Genomic DNA, 14,263 nt, shown 5'->3' on the forward strand with positions numbered 1-14,263 from the left:
CCTCTCCCCCTACTAAAACATTTAAACCCTGGGACCTGCAACAGCCAATCCTGTCCCTGTTCTACCCATGTCTCCGTAATAGCCACAACATCGAAGTCCCAGGTACCAACCCACGTTGCAATTTCACCTACCTTATTTCGTATACTTCTTGCATTGAAGTATACACACTTCAAGCCACTTTCCTGTTTACAGGCACCCTCCTTTGAGATTGAAAGGAGGGTATAATATATTGAAAAACCTAGATTGTTAAGTATTTCATCTTTTAGAATCGTTTTGCTGGTTTCAGTTCTTTGGTATGTAAATCGCAGAACTTCTTTTAAGTCAAATGTGACTCTACAAAGCAGCCCAGAGGTCTGCTCTCTCATTAGAGAGAGCCGACTGGTGATGGTTTAATTTGAGGGTCATCATGCCTCAGGCAAGGGGAAGAGATTGAGAAGCGGAGTCCTTCATGGTAACCACAGCCAAAGTGGGAATTGAACCCACACTGTTAGTGTCACTCTGCATCACTAATCAGCTGGCCAGGAATACTGACCTGAACTTGTTCCATTTTTTTGCTTTTGGCTTCATAGTGAAAGGACTCTTCATTGGATCATTTCTCATTCTGAGGTACCCTTCGCAATGTTTCTTCATTTACTCCTTCCAGCTGTGTGTAAGAAACCGCCTCGCCTGGAGAGTCGAAAAGTGTGGCGCTGGAAAAGCACAGCAGGTCAGGCAGCATCCGAGGAGCAGGATAATCAATGTTTCAGGCATAAGCCCTTCAACAGATGCTGCGAAACCTGCCGTGCTTTTCCAGTGCCACACTTTTTGACTCTGATCCAGAGTTGCCAGCCGCACAGAGTACTTTACCTTCATGTCTTATGATGTGTTATTTTACTATTCGTTCCTCATTGCTCAAAGACTACCTTTTCCTTGTTGTAATTCCTCAATGTCAGGCATGTTCTGACTGACCCCTATTGTCAGGAAATCAGCCCAATTTAAACCCATTTTCTCAAGCTAATCCCTCACCATCCTCTTAACAAATGGCAAATACAAATAGCATCAAATTCAACCTGAATGATAACAACATCTAAACTTGGGATACTCTGGCATAACTAGCAGATTGTCAACAGTTTTGTCTATGTGAATGTGACTTAAATTCTGCTTCTGAGATAGCAGACACAGCACAGATGTATCGAATTTGAAATCACATTGTGAATCTCTGACTTTTCTTTACACTGTGCATGCTGGAATTTTATCTTTACACTTTTGGTGTGTTCTTTTTCTTGCTGTCTAACTGAGAACAACTCTTGAACATCCTGCTTGATAACCTCACCTTCTGTTTCCACATCAATCGACTCTACAGTTCAGGACTTTACACAGAGGGTGGTGGGTGTCTGGAATGCGTTACCAGCAGAGGTGGTAGAGGCAGGCATGGTAGATTCATTTAAGATGCATGAGTAGGTGGGGAGCAGAGGGATACAGGTGCTTAGGAATTGTGTGACAGGTTTAGACAGTAGATTTGGATTGGCTCAGGCTTGGAGGGCTGTTCCTGGGCTGTCAATTTTCTTTGTTCTTTGATTCCCAGACTCCTGAATTAGTTCAGGATTAACCATAGCACAGGGCTGGAATTTCAACACAACCCAGAGGCCTGCTGTGCCCTCTACCCCATGTATATAGATCCCTGAAAGTTGCCACCCAGGTTGATAGGGTTGTTAAGGAGGCATATGGTGTGTTGGCTTTCATTGGTAGAGGGATTGAGTTTTGGAGCCACGAGGCCATGTTGCCATTGTACAAAACCCTGGTGCAGCTGCTCTGGAGTATTGTGTACAATTCTGGTCATCACATCAGAGGAAGGATGTGAAAGCTTTGGAAAGGGTTCAGAGGAGATTTACCAGGATGTTGCCTGGTATAGAGCGGAGGTCTTATGAGGGAAGGCTGTACACTTGAGGCTGTTTTCGTTAGAGAGAAGAAGGTTGAGAGGTGACTTAATTGAGACATATAAAATAATCAGAGGGGTTAGATAGAGTGGATAGGGAGATCCTTTTTCCTCGGATGATGGCGGCTGGCATAAGGGGGACATAGCTTTAAATTGAGGGGTGATGGGCATAGGACAGATGTGAGAGGTGTTTTTTTTACTCAGAGAATAGTAGGAGCGTGGAATGCCCTGCCTGCAACAGTACTAGACTCGCCAACTTTAAGGGCATTTAGATGGTTATTGGATAAACATATGGATGAAAATGGAATAGTGTAGGTTAGATAGGCTTCAGATTGGTTCCACAGGTCAGCGCAACATTGAGGGCCAAAGAGCCTGTATTGCACTGTAATGTTCTATGTACTATGGATTTCCTCTGCTCATGACTGAATTTCCTACAAACAGTGAATTGTGACTGGCTTTGGGCCACTTAAATGGCTGGTGGCTACCATGGTGACAAGAACATCTAAATCTCTCCCTCTATGTCTTGAAATCCCTTGGACCCTCTCTGTCAGCTCAGAAGAACAATTATTCCATTCTTGCCAATTTCATGGTGGTCACTGCTTCACAGAACCCCCCCTACTACCTTAGCCATTACGTAAAAACTTAGCCTGAATTGTGTTTTGGGCTTCCTACAAATGAGCGTCTCGGATTGATTTTTAAATTTGCCTGTGGGTTGAGATCAGTGAGAGAGTTTCCTCCATCTGAGAACATAATCTGCAGCAATCCCACTTGGCAACAGTTTACTTTGAGACTCAAAGCAATCTCTCTCTTGGTCTATCATATCCTTGGCTTCCTTTGTATTCACTCTGCCGAGTGTGAAACCTTCTTTCATCGCATACCAGTCATCTTTGTTAGGGTGGAAGTACTCCCAAATAAGGTTTTTATGGAAATTTTCACTTGTGTATCACTCTAAATGTACACAGTGCCTGACCAAGATGTGCTCAACATTCCTAAAGATTAACTTTCGGAGTTCTGAAAATATGACGCAATGTTCTGCGCTCTTTCACTTCTCAAATTAAAAGTAAAGTCAACTTCCATCACAGCCTGATGGCCATCTTCCTGTTGTGTCCAGCATTGAGTAAGGTTTAATAATGGGCAGATGTTATTGAACTAACTTTCCGTATGGTTCCCCAATGGAGAGAGGACCACATAACATAATAACAAGTGGAATTTGATAAACATTGGGGAAAATGTAATTATAGGGTTATTAGGGAAGGGTGAGGGTGATGGGTGGGGAACGGAGATGGAGGGTGCTAGGACATTGATGGGGATAGCTAATTGTTAACCTCTGTCAAAGAACTGATGTAGGCACAAGAGCTGAATAGTCTCCTTATGTGTTTCTAGTTCTGGTTACTAGGAAGGAACTTCTGACTATTGAAGAGAGTTAGTAATAACAGCACAATCTCTGAGCTAGTCTTTCAACCTGGGCAGCTTTGCTTCTGTAAGGAGCTACAGCATTGACTCGGAAAGGTGGCCTCAGCTAGGCCCATACCTGATACCCTGTACACCGCTGTGTGGTCCCAGTTGAAAACCTCATATGGTTTTCTTCAAGGTGAAGAGTCTCTGAGACCCAAGGGAAAACATTGGGCGGTCTTCAGCATCCCACTGCTGTCCCTCCCTCTTCCCCCATTCCGGCTCGCCCCTCATTCTACACCCTCTCTCCCACCTCCTCACGAGCCCACCATACCCTCTACGTTCCCACGCTCTGTGTTCATCCTCCCTTTCCGGATAGCCTGTCCCTTAAACCTTGACACTTCCTAATCCTGCCCTGAGGCTAACTTTCACTGCTGTCCTATCTTGGAATGCCCCAATGCAGCCCTCATTCCCTCTCCCACCTCTGCACTCCTTGTCCCCACCCCACTGCACCGTATTCTGAGCGCTTCCTCCTCCTGAGTCACACAGCACAAGCTCTTCACTGTGTCAATGGATGAAGCCATCAGTTGGAGTGATTAGAAATCCTTTGCTCAGCCACCAGGTGGCAGTGTGAGTCTAGTCCAGGAGACACAGAGATTACCTGTTTAAAACAATATCAGGGATAAGTCAGGGCCTCCAGGTCTGTCATCTTCAACATTTCAGAATAAAGACACTGATTTTGCTGGGAAGTAAGTGGATAATATTTCAATGGCAAGACCTGATCATTTCCTTGTAACAAAATATTCAGGCTCACTGTACCCTCACTATGATGTGTTTAAAGTGCAGTGCACAAAATATTTAGGTTTTCAAGGACTCCTCTTGAGATTTGTAAAGGTTGGTCATAACTTCCTCACTTTTTGCTAAGCCTCTTCTTGTAAAGCCCAGCATTCCACAAGCATTTTTAAACTGCTTTCACAGTTTGTTCTGCCACTTCCAACCAATAATGTACCTAACCCCTCAGGTCTCTCTGCTGTGGCACCTTTTCCGAATTGTTTCACACTGTCTCTCCCTGTTTCTCTCACTGAAATGAGTAAGTTTCAATTCCCATTCTCGGCTCATTCCACCAGTCTCTGTGTTCTCTTGAAGTCTATTGCTGACCTCCTCTTTATTCACAAAGCCTCCGAGATTTGTGCCATCTGAACACCTTGAGATTGTAAACCCAAGTCAAGTCAGTAATAAAAATCAAGAGAAGCAGGAGTCCTTATGTTAACATTTGGGAAAACTTACTCTCCAGTCCAAAAAGCAAGTTTATCATTACTTGCTCATCATTATGCCCTCAGTGTCACTCTGACTCCCTCACCGCTGCACCCTCACTGTTTCCTGTTACTCGGTTAGCCCATATGCGTAAACTCCAATGTTTCTGACCAACTTGTTATATGACACTTTAGTAATTGCCTTTTTGTTGTTCCCATATAAGATGCTAACTTTTTGCTTATTCATTCTTATGATGTGGGTTAGGCCAGGATTTACTGCCAATCTTTAATTGCCCAGAAGGAAGGTAAAAGTCAACCACATTGCTGGCTATCTGGAGCCACATGGAGGCCAGACCAGCTAAGGATGGCAGTTTCTCTCCCTATGTGTCATTGAAGACCCAGATGGGGTTTTGCAATAATCGACAATGGTTACACAGTGACTATTAGACAAGGTTTTAATTTCAGATTATTTTAAAACTACATTTACATCATCACTGATTGGGCAATTAAAAAAATTTGCATAAATTCCGCCACTTTCCTGGCTTCAGGGCAGTTGAGATTGTTACCAGTGAAATAGCTTTGTGCTAATTACTGAGGTAATGGGAGAAAATGTGACACACAACCGATACACAGTAAGATCCCACCAGTTGCCCCATGATAATCTGTCTTAACAGGGCTGGGTGAGTCTTCTGTTGTTCATCTAACAGTGTCATGAAATCCTCTATATCCATGTGATGGGTAAATTGAGCTTTGGGAAAGCAACTCATGTGAAAGGCAGCTCCTCAGACAGTGCAGTCCTCCCTCAGAGTATTGCACTGAAGGTCAGCCTCGATTCTCGCAGGTGGGACCATAGCCCAGGCTTTCTGTTTCACAGGGGACAGTGCGCCATGACTAAAACTGTTTTGTCCCATTAAGTGCAGAGTGTTTTGATGCTGTTGAGCAAGTTTAGCTTCTTCCATTGGACTCCAATGTCTGCAACTATGACATTACAGAATTCTTTAATTTTCGCATTCTTCAGTGTCCCCCTAATTTCCCAACTGTCCCCATCAATTCTGATTGTGTTGGCTCCTGCTGGTATACCAGTCTTTCAGAAGCACCTCCAACAACACTCTCTGAGGCTCAACCGATTCCCTAGAACTCTCCAATAGTCCAGCATTTCCAAAGCCTCAGCAAGATCAGCGGAGCAGAAAAGAATGTGTGTTAAGTGGGCTCACTCATGCCAAGTGTTCAGCTTTTGGTGTCTTAAAGAGGGCATTAACTGGTGAGTGAGGCCCAAAACGGCAAGGCTGGCATTAAATCATCATCACAATGTGCTCAGTCTGTTTCAGTTTGTGTACGTAACTTCCACAAACACTCAGCACACACTGTGCTAAAACAAGCAAAACACTGTCGACACTGGAGATCTGAACATAAAATAGAAATATTCAGCTTGGCGGCATCTGTGAAACCAAGACAGAGTTTTAATGTTTCAAGTCTAAAATGACACTTTCAGAGTTTTGAACCAGAGTCATTTTGCACTCAAAATGTTAACTCTATTTCTCTTTCTACAGATGCTGCCAGACCTGCTGAGTTTCTCCAGCACTTTTTGTTTTATTTGTGCCAGAAGTCATTGGAAGTGGTATATTGACCCTTCTCACACATTATCCAGCACCCTTAGCACTGAAAACTGCCAACCTTACAGAAACACAATGTTGTAGCCACCACCTTTGACAGTACAGTGCTCTCTATGTAGACCACTCTCAGCTTGGAGAGTGGGAATGGGCTCAAACCCACTGACCCAGAAATCGCTCTTTGTCAGGATGGAGGGGGAGGTTGTGATGTTTGTGAAGAAAAAGAAGGCAGCGAGTGTGAAAAACTGCGAGGAGCATGAACCATCAGCAAATCAATGAAATAAAGTGATATGATTGGGGAGAGGTTGGATTTTCATGATGTGAGATGTATTAGTTGAAATATTCTGTCAGACAGCGACCTGCCCTGGAAGGAGCTCACATTATAAACAGAGTATTATGTATTCCTTTCTCATTTCTCCTCAACACTGACTTGAAATCTCCATCTGTGAGGAAGAATGAGGCAAAAGCTATTACAGTGCAACAAGAGCCAACAGCAGAATCATTTCACCCATTAGATTGGATTAGAATTAGTTTGCTTAAAAAAAAATCAATTTTCTTCAAGCAGCGCATTCTGCCGAGACAGTTATGTCGAGACTTGTACCAGTCCCTCACTCAAACTAATCTCCATGAGGCCTTGTTGTTCAGACCTTCCTGGGGGAGGACTCACTGTTCGTGGGTGTCAATCAGTTGGGGCTACCCCAGAATTGTGGGTTTGGGGGTCAGGTCCCCCCCCTTCCCCACTCTAGAGACTTAGAAATGCAGACAGACCCACTTGCACATTACAACAATTCAAGTAGGATAAGTGGGAGACTCCTTGATACCACATTCAGTCGAATGCAGCCTTACATCAAGGTCTGTCACTCTCACTGCCCCTCTGGAATTCAGCTCCTTTGTCTGTGTTGAACCAAGGCTGTAATGAGATCAGGAGCTGAGTGTTCCTGGTGAAACCCAAACTGGGCGTCACTGAGCAGGTGCTGCTTGATCGCACTGTGGTTGACTTACTCCCATCACTTTACTGATGATTGAGAGTAGACCGATGGGGTGGCAATTGGTCAGGTTGGATTTGTCCTGCTTTTTGTGTACAGGACATACTTGGGAAATTTTCCACATTTTGTCGGGTAGATGCTAGTGTTGGAACTGTATTGGAACAACCTGGCTAGGGGAGGGGCAATCTCTGGAGCACAAGTACTATTGCCGAAATATTGTCAGGGCCCATAATTTTTGCAGTACCCAGTGTCTCCAAGTTTCTGGATATCGTGTGGAGTGAATTGATTGGTATGTGTAATGCCGGGGACCACTGGAGGAAACTGAGATGGATCATCCAGTTGGCACTTCTGACTTGTTGCAAATGCTTCAGCCTTTTCTTTTGTCCTGATGGGCTCTTCCATTATTGAGAATGAGGATACTTCTGGAGCGTTCTCCTCCAGTGAACTGTTTAATTGTTCACTCCTATTCACAACTAAATGTGGCAGGACTACAGAGCTTAGATCTGATCTATTGGATGTGGGATTGCTTAACTCTGTCAATCACTTGCCGCTTATGCTGTTTCGCATGCTTGTTTGGTTGCTTCGCCAGGTTGACATCTCATTTTCAGGTATGTCCAATGATGCTCCTAGCTTGCCCTTCTGCACACTCCATTTAACCAGGGTTGATTCCCTTGCTCATGGTAGTGGTTGAGTAGGGGACATGCTGTGTCACGGTGGCACGGCAGCATGGTGGCTCAGTGGTTAGCACTGCTGCCTCACAGCACCAGGGACCCAGGTTCGATTCCCACCTCGGGTAACTGTCTGTGTGGAGTTTGCACATTCTCCCCGTGTCTACTTGGGTTTCCTCCGGGTGCTCCAGTTTCCTCCCACAGTCCAAAGATGTGCAGGTCAGGTGAATTGGCCGTGCTAAATTGCCCATAGTGTTAGGTGCATTAGTCAGGGGTGAATGTAGGGGAATGGGTCTGGGTGGGTTGCTCTTTGGAGGGTCGGTGTGGACTAGTTGGGCTGAAGGGCCTGTTTCCACACGATAGGGAATCTAATCATGAGATTGCAGATTGTGCTGGAGTACAATTCTGCTGCTATTGATGGCCCACAATGCCTCATGGATGGCCAGTCCTGACTTGCTAGATCTGTCCCATTTAACACGGTGATACTGCCACACAACACAATGGAGAGTGATCTTAATGTGAAGGACCATGCGGTGGTCACTCTTACCGATACTGTATTGACAGATGCATCTGCAGCCAACAGTTTGGTAAGGATGAGGTCAGGTATGTTTTTCCCTCTTGTTGGTTCCCTCACCATCTGCCACAGACCCAGTCTAGCAGCTATGTCCTTTGGGACCTGATCAGCTTGATCAGTGGTGTTGCTGCTGAGCTACTCTTGGGGTGGACATTGAAACTCCCCACCCAGAGTATGTTTTGCACCCTTGTCACTCTCAGTATTTCCTCTAAGTGTTGTTCAACATGGAGGAGTACTGATTCATCAGCTGAGGGAGGGTGGTATGTAGTAATCAGGAGGTTTCTTTGCCTGTGTTTAACCTGAAATTATTAGACTTCATGAGCCAATATTGAAGACTCCCATAACTACTGACCGTATACCACTATGCTGTCCCCTCTGCTGGGTCTGTCCTGCCGGTGGGTTAAGATGTATCCAGGGATGGTGATGGTGGTGGCTGGGACATTTTCTGTAAGGTACAATTCCTACAATATGACTATCCTGTGTATTAGGCACGGTGGCACAGTGGTTAGCACCGCTGCCTCACAGTGCCAGAGACCCGGGTTCAGTTCCTGCCTCAGGTGACTGACTGACTGTGTGGAGTTTGCACATTCTCCCCGTGTCTGCGTGGGTTTCCTCCGGGTGCCCCGGTTTCCTCCCACAGTCCAAAAAATGTGCAGGTTAGGTGGATTGGCCATGCTAAATTACCCATAGTGTTAGGTGAAGGGGTAAATGTAGGGGATTGGGTTGCGGGTCGGTGTGGACTTGTTGGGCCGAAGGGCCTGTTTCCACACTGTAACTAAACTAATCTAAAAAACACAGAAATTGCTGGAAAAGCTCAGCAGGACAGAGAAATCAGAGTTAACATTTCAAGTCCAGTAACCCTTCCTCAGAACTGGATATCAGACAGCTCTCCCAGTTTTGGCACTAGCTCCCAAATGTTAGTAAGGAAGACTTAGACAGGTTGTTTTTGGGCTATTTCTGCTGTTGAAATTTCTGGTATCTAGAACAATGGCGAGTTGTCCGTTTTTTTGTTCAGACTTTGTCTCAATTAATGTAACTGAGTGGCTTGTTAGTTCATTTCAGAGGACAGCTGAGAGTCAGCCACATTGCTGTGGGTCTGGAATCGCACATACAAAAGACCAGGTGAGGAAGGCAGATTTCCTTCACTGGAGGAGATTAGTGAGCCAGATGGGCTTTTCCAACATTTGGAAATGGTTTCATGGTCATCAATAGATTTGTAATTCCATATTTTAAAAATTAAATTCAAATTCCACCATACGCTGTGGCAGGATTTGAACCCAGGTTCCCAGGATATTATCTGAGTTTTGGATTAATAGCCTAGTGCTAAATCCCAGGCTGTGGCCTCCCCTAGGGGCTGAGAGAGAGAGAGTTGACCTGGGGCTGAGAGTACGGTGGTTTACCTGGAGTTGCGAGAGAGAGGGCCATAAGATATTGGAGGAGAATTAGGCCATTCGATCCATTGAGTTTGCCCTACTATTCGATCTCCTGTCTCCTCCCTGTAACCTTTGATCTCCTTACCAGTCAAGAATTCATCTTGACTTGGCCTTCACAGCCATCTGTGGTAATGAGTTCCACAGATTCACCACCCTCTGGCTGAAGAAATTCCTCCTCATCTCAGTTCTAAAGGGTCATCCCTTCAGTTTGAGACTGTGCTCTTGGCTCTTAGTCTTGTTTTCTACTGGCAACATCTTCTCCACATCCACTGTATCCAAACCTCTCAGTATTCAGGACGTTTCGGTCAGATCCCCCATCAACCTTATGAACTCCATCAAGTACAGTCTTCAACTGCTCCTCATATGACAAGCCCTTCATCCCCAGGATTATTCTTGTACACTTCCAATGCCAGCATATTGTTTCTCAGGTACATCCAAAACTGCTCACAATATATAGCCTTACACAGCCTCAGCAGTACATCTCTGCTCTTATATTCTAGCCTTGTTGAAATGAAGGTTAACATTGCATTTGCCTTCATTACAACCAACTGAATCTACATGTTGACATTAAGGCAATCCTGAACTGGGACTCCAGGTACAAAGTCCCTTTGTACTTCAGATTTCTGAAGCCTGAACCCATTTAGAAAATAGTTTATGGCTCTATTCCTCTGACCAAATTGTATTCCATCTGTCACTTTTTTGCCCACTCTCCCAGCCTTGTCCAAGTCATTTTGCAGCCTTCCCACTTTCTCAACACCACCTGACCTTCTACCTATCTATGTGTCATTTGCAAATGTAGCAACAGTACCCTCACTTCCTTCATCCAGATCATCAATGTATAGTGTGAATGGTTGTGGTCCCAACACTGACCCCTGCAGAACTCTAGTCACCAGCTACCATCCTGATAAAGATCCCTTTACCCTCACTCACTGCCTTCTGCCAGTCTTTGCCCCTAACACCATGGGTTCTTACTTATTTAGCAGCCTGTATGTGACATGTTCTCAAAGGTCTTCTGGAAATAAAAATAGATCATGCCCACTAGCTCTCCTTTGTCTAACTTGCTCGTTACCTCCTCAAAGAACTCTAACAGATTTGTCAGGGATGACTTGCCCTTAACAAAGCCGTGCTGACTCAGCCCTATATTACCATGCATTTCCAAGTACTCAGCAATCTCGGCCTTAATAATGGACTCTAAAATCTTACCAATGATCAAGGTCAGGCTACCAGCCTACAGCTTCTTATCTTCTGCCTCCTTTCCTTCTCAAACATTACATTAGCCATTCTCCACCCTCCCTGACTCCAATGCTTCCTGAAAGATGACCACCAATGCCTCTACAATCTCCTCAGCTATCTCTTTCGGACTCGTGGGGTGCAGTCCATCTGGTCTGGGTGACTTATCCACCTTCAGACCTTTTAGCTTCCCCAATAGTGACAGCTACTACACTCACCTGTGCCCTCTGACTCTGTTGAGGTGCACCTGGGATTGAGAGAAATGGTTTAGCTGGGCTAAGAGACATGGCTTACCTGGAGCTGAGAAAGATGATTTTCTGGGGATTGACAGAGATTTCCTACTATGGAAAATAAAGAGCATGAAAGTAGGAAGGGTTAAAGCATGAAACCACTGGCGATCTGTTGCAAGGGGTCTGTAGAAGGCAGGATGGGGTAAGTATAGTGGAATGCTCTTTCACCAATTAGCAGAGTAAGGTTAAGGCTGAAAGGTCACTACGGTGAGTTAGTAAAGTTAGCCTCCCTGTTAAGTATCATTATGACAAGATTGAGACCATAAATATTTGGGACATGACATTAAATATCTAATTAATACTTAGTAGAGTCAGCCTGCTTGAAACTATTGACAGGAGAAAGTGAGGTCTGCAGATGCTGGAGATCAGAGCTGGAAATGTGTTGCTGGAAAAGCGCAGCAGGTCAGGCAGCATCCAGGGAACAGGAGAATCGACGTTTCGGGCATAAGCCCTTCTTCAGGAATCAAATGAAACTATTGACAATAAATATCTAATCATGACATTAGGAAAATATTAAGTAGGTTCTGGAATGAAAGGCCAGTGTTGCAAAAGCTGACACTAAATATCTAACCGTGACATTAGAATAACATTAAGTAGAATGTAGGAAAAACTATAGGGGCACAACTAAAGAGATAATAGGAACTAACATCACTGGTTTATTGTGTAGCCAGAGTGAGATACTTTGATTATTATAGTTGGACATGCTGATAAGCTAACAGAAACATGATAAAAAAAGATATAAAAATCCACAGACCTTGGGTTTGAGGGCATTCAAGAACCTGCTTTTTCAGTGTCACGGTTTTTTGTTTGCAAATAAAAGACCTACTTCTTGAGGAACTCTCTGCGTCTCCTGGTGATTCTCTACATTTTCTCCATGATGCTACCTGAGATTGAAAGGGTTGGTTTATCAGGGATAAGGTAACGTGGTTTCCTTGGTGTGAGTGATAATTTATCAGAGATTGAGAAAGATGATTAGAAAAATAGTTTACTCGGATTTTACCTCCATGATTTACTGATGACTGAGTGAGGTGGTTGGTCAGTGATTGGGAAGCATGATATACTGAGTGTTGAGAAAGATGATAAGAAGGGATTCAAGGGAATGGTTTAATGGTTGGGGGTGGGAGGAGGGGGTGAGTGTTAACAGAAATTATTTGCTGGGAACTGATGGAGATTTGCCTTCCTCATTGTGAAATTATAGCAGCTATGAGGATCAGACCCATTTCTGTTGTCACTTGGGATGCCTGCTCCCACATGGCTGTAATTAAAGCTTCTGCCTGGGATTTTTCAATGTGTTTGTAACTACTGTCTGTTTTGCCTGGATTGAATTTGTGGGTGGTATGATGGCTCAGTGGTTAGCACTGCTGCTTCCAAGGCTCGATTCCAGCCTTGGGTGATGGTCTGTGTGGGTATCCTCCCCCAGTCCAACGATGTGCAGGTTAGATGAACTGGACATGCTAAATTGCCCATTGTGTTCAGGGATGTGTAGGTTAGGTGTATTATTCAGAGGAAATGTAGAGTAATAGGGGTAGGAGAATGGAGGTTTGGAGTGGACTTGTTGGGCCAAACAGTCTATTTCCACACTGTAGGGATTCTATGAAATCGCAGTGCATTTTTCAGCCTGCAGCCAGAGAATTAGTTGGCCAGTGATTGTGGGCAATATGTCATGATTAAGGAAAATATGCAGGTTGTGTTATGCATAAATTGAAAAGAAAATCACAACTTTGATCAGGTGCCTGCATTGCATTGACACTGATTTACCGAATTTATAGCTTGCCAGACCAGGGGCCTGACCCATTCCTGTAATTTTTATCGACTGAGCCATTATTTGCCTTTGGGTAACAGTGAATTTGAAAGCTGAATCAGTCATTGTGACAATGATGCATTTCAAACACTGCTTCCCTGTGCATTTAGTAGGCTTTTCATGAATATTTGATGGAGAATTTTGAAATTTTATAAGATTTCTACAGATGGAGATCAATAACGTGTTATATGTTGTCAGTACCAAGCTCTGAGAGAAGGAGTGAGGAAAATGTAGCAGGGCCCTAGTAGATAATAACACTTGGAATTGCAGAGTCCTCCATCAAGTGCAATCAACCAGTGTTAGAGCAACTTCACTGTGATTAAGCTGTTTAAACCCCAGAGAGCTGAGTATAGCTCTGAGTTTGTGTCTTCACTTAAGATGCAATCACATGTCCTTTTCTCTGTTTCTCTGAGTTCAATGCCCTCGATTTTATTGCTCACTAGGGGCAGGTAAGTTACTGCAAAGGCATGAATGGCCATTCTCATTGTGTACCTGCCCATACTTCATTCTACCCCACCCCACAGCGAGAAGGACACGAGGCAGGTTCAACTCAAGCCCTCACACACCTAAATAATTCCTACTTAAGAGCCCCATTCCACCTCTACCAACATTTATGTGATTGTGGGATAGAGCCACATAAAGGATCCAGCTCAGCATCTCTCCCTTTTACAAAGTGAAAGTGGGTAGTTTTGTGGGGAACATATGTCCTTAATGGGACACTTGTACCCACTTGTACCCATTGGAGGATCGGCCAACAGTCCACCCAAATGGAGTTAAATGGAAAGATAAGCAGCAGGATAGCACATGTGCAGACAGATTTAAACTTGAGGCAGACTGGGAATACAGCAAAAAGGAAGGATAACTTAGGACATCTTATGACTTCCAATATCTCTAATGATAAGAAAGTTAGCATTAAGGCACTTTACCTGAATGCTCGTAGCATTCGTAACAAAGCAGATGAACTAATGGCACAGATCATCGTGAATGATTATGATTATGATGTGGTAGGCATCACAGAGACGTGGTTACAGGGCGGTCAGGACTGGCAGTTAAACATCCAAGGATTTACAACTTATCGAAAAGACAGGGAGGTGGGCAGAGGGGGCGGGGT

This window comes from Chiloscyllium plagiosum, chromosome 15 (assembly GCF_004010195.1).
Source record: "Chiloscyllium plagiosum isolate BGI_BamShark_2017 chromosome 15, ASM401019v2, whole genome shotgun sequence".
Taxonomy (NCBI): domain Eukaryota; kingdom Metazoa; phylum Chordata; class Chondrichthyes; order Orectolobiformes; family Hemiscylliidae; genus Chiloscyllium; species Chiloscyllium plagiosum.